The 6,000-nt window shown below is 38.0% G+C and overlaps 1 non-coding gene across 1 annotated transcript; it reads left to right on the top strand.

The window, feature by feature from the left end:
- Nucleotides 1-4,466: 4,466 nt before the first annotated feature.
- Nucleotides 4,467-4,570, top strand: LOC123937777. The gene has a single exon (XR_006817572.1). It is a non-coding gene; the product is annotated as a U6 spliceosomal RNA (small nuclear RNA).
- Nucleotides 4,571-6,000: the final 1,430 nt, after the last annotated feature.

The raw sequence follows: 6,000 nt of genomic DNA, 5'->3' as shown, positions 1-6,000 counted from the left end.
TTAAAAATGGGTTTAAAGAGTGTTGTTGGCAGGACTAAATTAAGATAATTCATAAAATGTACTTTGCACAAAGTAGTTATCATCAAATATTAGCTATTGTTTATTATTACATGATAGAGTGGGGCTGGCTAGTGGTGAAATAAAGAAAGAAAGAGAAAAAAATATAAAAGGATATCAAGAGCCAAGACACTGGGCTTACTCTGTAGCAAATATTTAGATAAGTAAAGCATTTCTTACCTGTTAAAATGCTTGTTTAGAGTAAGAAGTAAAGGGCAACAGGAATGACAACAGTCACAGTATTTCTAGGGTTGACCTAGTTAGACCTTTAGTTTTCATGAATAGAAGTGAGGCATAATTAGATCAACTGTCAGATGAAAGAGGAAGATAGTTGAGAAAAACAAAAAGTCTGATTCAGCAGAGGATTTAGTGCGTCATGTAACACCATATCCTGTTATTTTTTTCAGCTATTAACCAGTATCGTGTGTCCTAGCAGCATAAGGATAGTTAAGCCTAATTTATTCAACGTCAGCAACCATTGCCAGAGGCCACTAACTCCAGCTTTAGTGAACATGGCCATCAAATGATGAAGAAAAGTCCAAGTGAGAGATCTCTTTATAATCCCTGTATTTGGAGAAATGATAGATGTATTATAGCATTATGTAAATACAGAATTATATTTCTGTATTCAATCACAATAATAAAGAAATAAAAAAACTCTAAAGATATGTTTTATTATATTTACTTTGTCATTTCTATCTTTTACTCATTTATCCAATATGTACACCTTTAATATGTTCGTAAATCCAAATATGAGCTCATATCCAATCACACCATTTGAGATTTCTATGATTCATAAGCATGCTCAAATCAATTTGGAGCCAATTCACAATTTTGGTATTTGCCAAAACATTAAATACTAAGATTTGCATCACAAGTATCAACATGATGAAGGCAACCAGATTGGTGAAACCTCTCTCAGAGATGACTATCTCAGAAACAGAGATGCACACTTGGGCATTAATATTGTTTTTATTGGGAATCTCCTAGTTGGCACTCCAACATATCATACTCCTAAACCAACAGACAGCTCATTCTTACCTCTGTCATGAAGTATCAGGGGTTTTCCATATGCTCAATGTTTGATGAGTTGACCAGTAGCAAATAAGTCTTAAGTAAAACATTGAAGCAAAGTCGTCTCAATGTTGAACATGAAACAAATGTTTTAGTGTAAAATTTGAGGTTTAAATCACATCTGCTGTGGCACTCGGAGGAAAGTTATCTGCTCTGAAGATGGATGTTAAGTAGAATTGAAAAGGCTCCCCCTAAGTGTGTCCATCCATACAGAAAGAAGAACAATGCAAGTCCCTGTTTTGGTGGTCAACTGTGGCATAGGCAAAACAGCCATCAGTCAACCAACTAGGGCTTAGCAGGATGAGTTGTGGTCCAGGCTGACAGCTGAGTGGAGCAATTCCCCTGGCAACTCTTTCTGTGATAAGAAGAGGACAAAGAAAGAAATGAACAAGGCTGCCCTGTTGATAAATTAGGAGGAAAAGTCTCTGATTCTCTTTAACTCCTCATATAAGGTAGAGTGTTGGCCTAGTCACTGAGGTACAAAGAGGTGAGAGAAAGACAACACAGAAGGCAAGCACAAAACACGTGACTAGGGCAGATTATCTCTGGTCGGTGCTATTCTCAGTCTTGATAACTGAGACGGCTTCTTACCTGCCTGGATACTAACATCTGAAAATGGTTTGGGGTAAGTGGAAATGTAAATTTATGAGTCATTTCTAGAGAATAATAGACATCATAACTTAACAACATCTCACATGCTAAAAGCCCATCTAACCTATGATAGCCTTGGCATTTACCTTTAGGGCCTTAGACATGGTGTGTTTTAGGCATCTGTGATGCCTCAGGCATAGAGAAGGAGAGAGGAATCATACATTTCCCCATCTCAGAAATCACTATACCTAGATAGAATTCATGGGACAATCTCCCCATGGCTGCCAAATTGCGAACTAAAGAGTTATGTGAACTAAACAAACTAAAGAGTTCATATTGGACCTCTCTATGTCTGCTGGTCTCCACAAGACCACCTAGAGATGATGGAACAGTTGTTAAACCACTTCTCTTCCTGTATCAGAGCCTTTAGATGAATACATAGCATCTGAAAGACAGGGACACCTCGGGTTTGTGGGAACTGTCCAAGGTGGCAAAGGAAGAGGAACCTTCAGGAACTAATCTCTGAATCAGAACTTAGGGTTACCAAAGTTTAAAAAAAAAATTAAAAAGGGAATTTTTCAGTACATAGAAGCCCCAGTTTTTAAAAAAATTTTATTTATTTTTTAAATTTCTTTTCCATGTTCCAGAATTCATAGTTTATGTGCCACACCCAGTGCTCCATGCAATACGTGCCCTCTCTAAGACCCACCACAAGGCTCACCCACCCTCCCACCCCCTGCCCTTCCCAAACCCTCAGTTTATTTCTCAGAGTACACAGTCCCTCATGGTTTGTCTCCGCCTCCAATTTCCCCTGACTCCCTTCTCCTCTCCATCTCCCCATGTCCTCCATGTTATTTGTTATGCTCCACAAATAAGTGAAACCATATGATAACTGACTCTCTCTGCTTGACTTATTTCACTCAGCATAATCTCCTCCAGTCCCATCCATGTTGCTACAAAGTTGGGTATTCATCCTTTCTGATGGAAGTATAATACTCCATAGTGTATATGGACCACATCTTCCTTATCCATTCATCCGTTGAAGGGCATCTTGGTTCTTTCCACAGTTTGGTGACTATGACCCTTGCTGCTATGAACATTGGGGTACAGATGGCCCTTCTTTTCACTACATATGTATCTTTGGGGTAAATACCCAGTAGTGCAATGGCAGGGTCATAGGGAAGCTCTATTTTTAATTTCTTAAGGAATCTCACACTGTTTTCCAAAGTGGCTGCACCAACTTGCATTCCCACCAACAGTGTAAGAAGGTTCCCCTTTCTCCACATCCTCTCTAACACATGTTGTTTACTTTCTTGCTAATTTTGGCCATTCTAACTGGTGTAAGGTGGTCTCTCAATGGGGTTTTAATTTGAATCTCCCTGATAACTAGTGATGATGAACATTTTTTCATGTGTCTGTTAGCCATTTGTATGTCTTCATTGGATAAGTGTCTGTTCAGGCAGACTTCTCTGAAGTTTGGGCTATAGTTCAGGACCAGTGATTGGATGGGTCCAATCCTAGGGAAATATAGCTAAATAATCAGCTAAAAGAGAAAGAGACTGATGAAAATCTGTTGACAATGTTCTCCTCTGGAAGTTGTTCAATGACCAAAGACTATGAATATCTCTGAGACTGTGGCCTTACTATTAAAGACTATTGGAGAGATATTTGTAATATGGGGAAGAGAGAAAAGGAAAGGGAAGGGAAAGGAAATGAAATGAATGGAAAAGAGATAAGTATGTTAAATCCACCAAAGGACAGAAGAAAACAGAAATCTCTTATGTGCTGATGCTGAAAAGCTATTTCTGAAGACAATGGAGAGAGGATTAGTGGAACAAATTCTAGAAGATTAGGTTCACTTAGAAAATAGGAGAACAGATGCTAGCTGAAACTAAGTAAGTCTTCTGTGTAGGTATAGGTGAGCTGAAAATGCTGAGTGACCACCCCCATCACCCTAATTTTTGGTGGCTGTAACTAAAATTTGGGAGAATCAAGATAGGAAAGTGGTATTCAAGGCTTAAAATGGGGACAAAAGGAGAAGATTACAAAAACATTCCTGGAAACTCAGCTCATACCTATAAGCACTGATGTGTTCAGGACAGCATGTTGAAATCATGCCTTCCACATTACACCCACATTTGGGTTTTGTGGCTAGCCAGGGTTCCTTCCCTAAGTAGAGTTTACATATCCTCAGTCCTTGAAAAACCAAGGTCCCAGTGGCATACTTGTATCTCTGCTACCACCATGAGGCAATTTATTTACCCACCAAAGGAGTACTGCTTGGAACTACGAAAAGGCCTCTCCAAACCAGAAGAGGGCCAAAATGGGGATAAAAATAATATAGAAATTTAGTCTGTTAATGACAAACTAGACTCTGAAGTACTAAACTCTATTCTCTAACTGATAAGCCTCTATCATTTAGAGAGTAAACAGGGCAGAAGAAAGGAAAATTTCTAAGACTTTTTTCTGATTACTATCTGCCCTTCCTATTACTAATGTTTCTGATTACTATCTGCCCTTCCTATTACCCCAAAGATACATATGTAGTGAAAAGAAGGGCCATCTGTACCCCAATGTTCATACTAATGCCTTGCCCATTATACAGTTGGTGATCAATAATATCTGTGAAATAAATGCATTGATAAATTAATTAATGGGTCTTTGTTGTTTGAGAACAGGTGCTTTTCCAATCTAGGGTGCATTACAGAAAGACTAAAATTCTTTGATTAAATTGCAGGATTGTAGGGCTCACTTCAGCAGCACATATACTAAATTTGGAATAATACAGAGAAGATTTATGGCCCCTGTGCAAGGATGACATGAAATTTATGAACTATTCCATGTTTTTTAAAGGGATTAAGAATATACTTACCTAGATGAGCACAAAGTAATGTATAGAATTGTTAAATCATTATACTGTATACCCAAAATTCATATAATTAATATAACTAACTATATGTTAATCACACTTCAATTTTAAAATTATGATATTAGAACAATATAGGAATGGATCATATGAATGCTATATCATATGGGAATCCAACATGAACTATAGTAATAGTGACATTGACAGGATTATTTTTATACTCTCTAAGGTCCCAGTACATTATCACAAGAGTAGTCTGGTAAAAATCAGTTACCTCACCTACTTTGAGGATCCTTTTTAGAAGACCTTACCAACTGAGTCCAAATAGCTTTTAACTGATGAAAGCTAAATGGTCTGTGAATACTAGAATATATCACAGGAAAATTCATGGCTAGTGTTACTGTACTGTCTCTACAAGAAATGAATCCTGGCTATTTACAAGACAAATGACATCAAAATATTAAATGATTGTGAAAATATTAGAATGAACATTGGATAATTGCTTTATTTAAGATTAGTGACCTAGAGACATCTGTTGTATAAAGTTGTTGGCTAACAATTGGCCAGAGGTTAGTATAGGATCCCACCATCCAAATACCTTACCAATTGAAAAATAATTCTGAAAAAAGCATATGAATATCTGTTGAGTATGATACTATTAATTTTCTACCTAAGGATGGCCAAAAAGCTGTCCCCCATGCCAAGAAACATGAATTTTTTTGGCTTGCTACAAAATTAGTGTTTGTAATTAAAATGCTGGGTACCAGCAGATGACGAAAAATAGGAAAAATCCTCCTTTGTCTCCTCAGTGAGTTTTCTCTTGCATTTAAATAGATGTCTCAGGATGTGTTATCAGAAGCCCCTGAGAGGTTTCAGCATGCTGAAGAAAATATCTGTGGTGAGACTCATCTAGAGGAGGTAGGGTAACTCCAGCAATGGGCAGTGGCAGTGAGGGCGGCCACATCTTGTTTGAGCTGCAGCAGTTCTCACGAAAGCATCCACTGCCCAGTATTACAAGTGTGTAGGATTAATGCAAACTGTGGTGTCCTTGACCATTGGCAGAAGCTTGTGGTGTCTGCACCAGCCTGCTTCTGCTATGTGGTTTTGGACATTTTTCTTGATGTGTATATTTTGAGACTGGTTCTTCAGCCTTGCTGGAAAGTGTGTGAACCTATCAGTATCTTTTTAATGCTTTTTTTTCCTTAAATTGTTATTTGCTATCTGCAAATGATCATTGCCCTGGCAGAATATTGGAATCACAGGAGAGTCAACATGAAGTCTCTTTGAATAGGTCTCTGAAAAGAGCCAGTTTTGTGAAGATTTTTTATATATGACGTGAAGCAGACTGCACTCCCTACAGGGTGAACAGCAAGAAGAAGTGCTAGCAGATAGCACTCTCCAGCCACATCCCA

This window comes from Meles meles, chromosome 2 (assembly GCF_922984935.1).
Source record: "Meles meles chromosome 2, mMelMel3.1 paternal haplotype, whole genome shotgun sequence".
NCBI classification, from domain to species: domain Eukaryota; kingdom Metazoa; phylum Chordata; class Mammalia; order Carnivora; family Mustelidae; genus Meles; species Meles meles.
The sequence above is the reverse complement of the archived record's forward strand: the minus strand, read 5'-3'. Positions and strand labels throughout refer to the sequence as shown.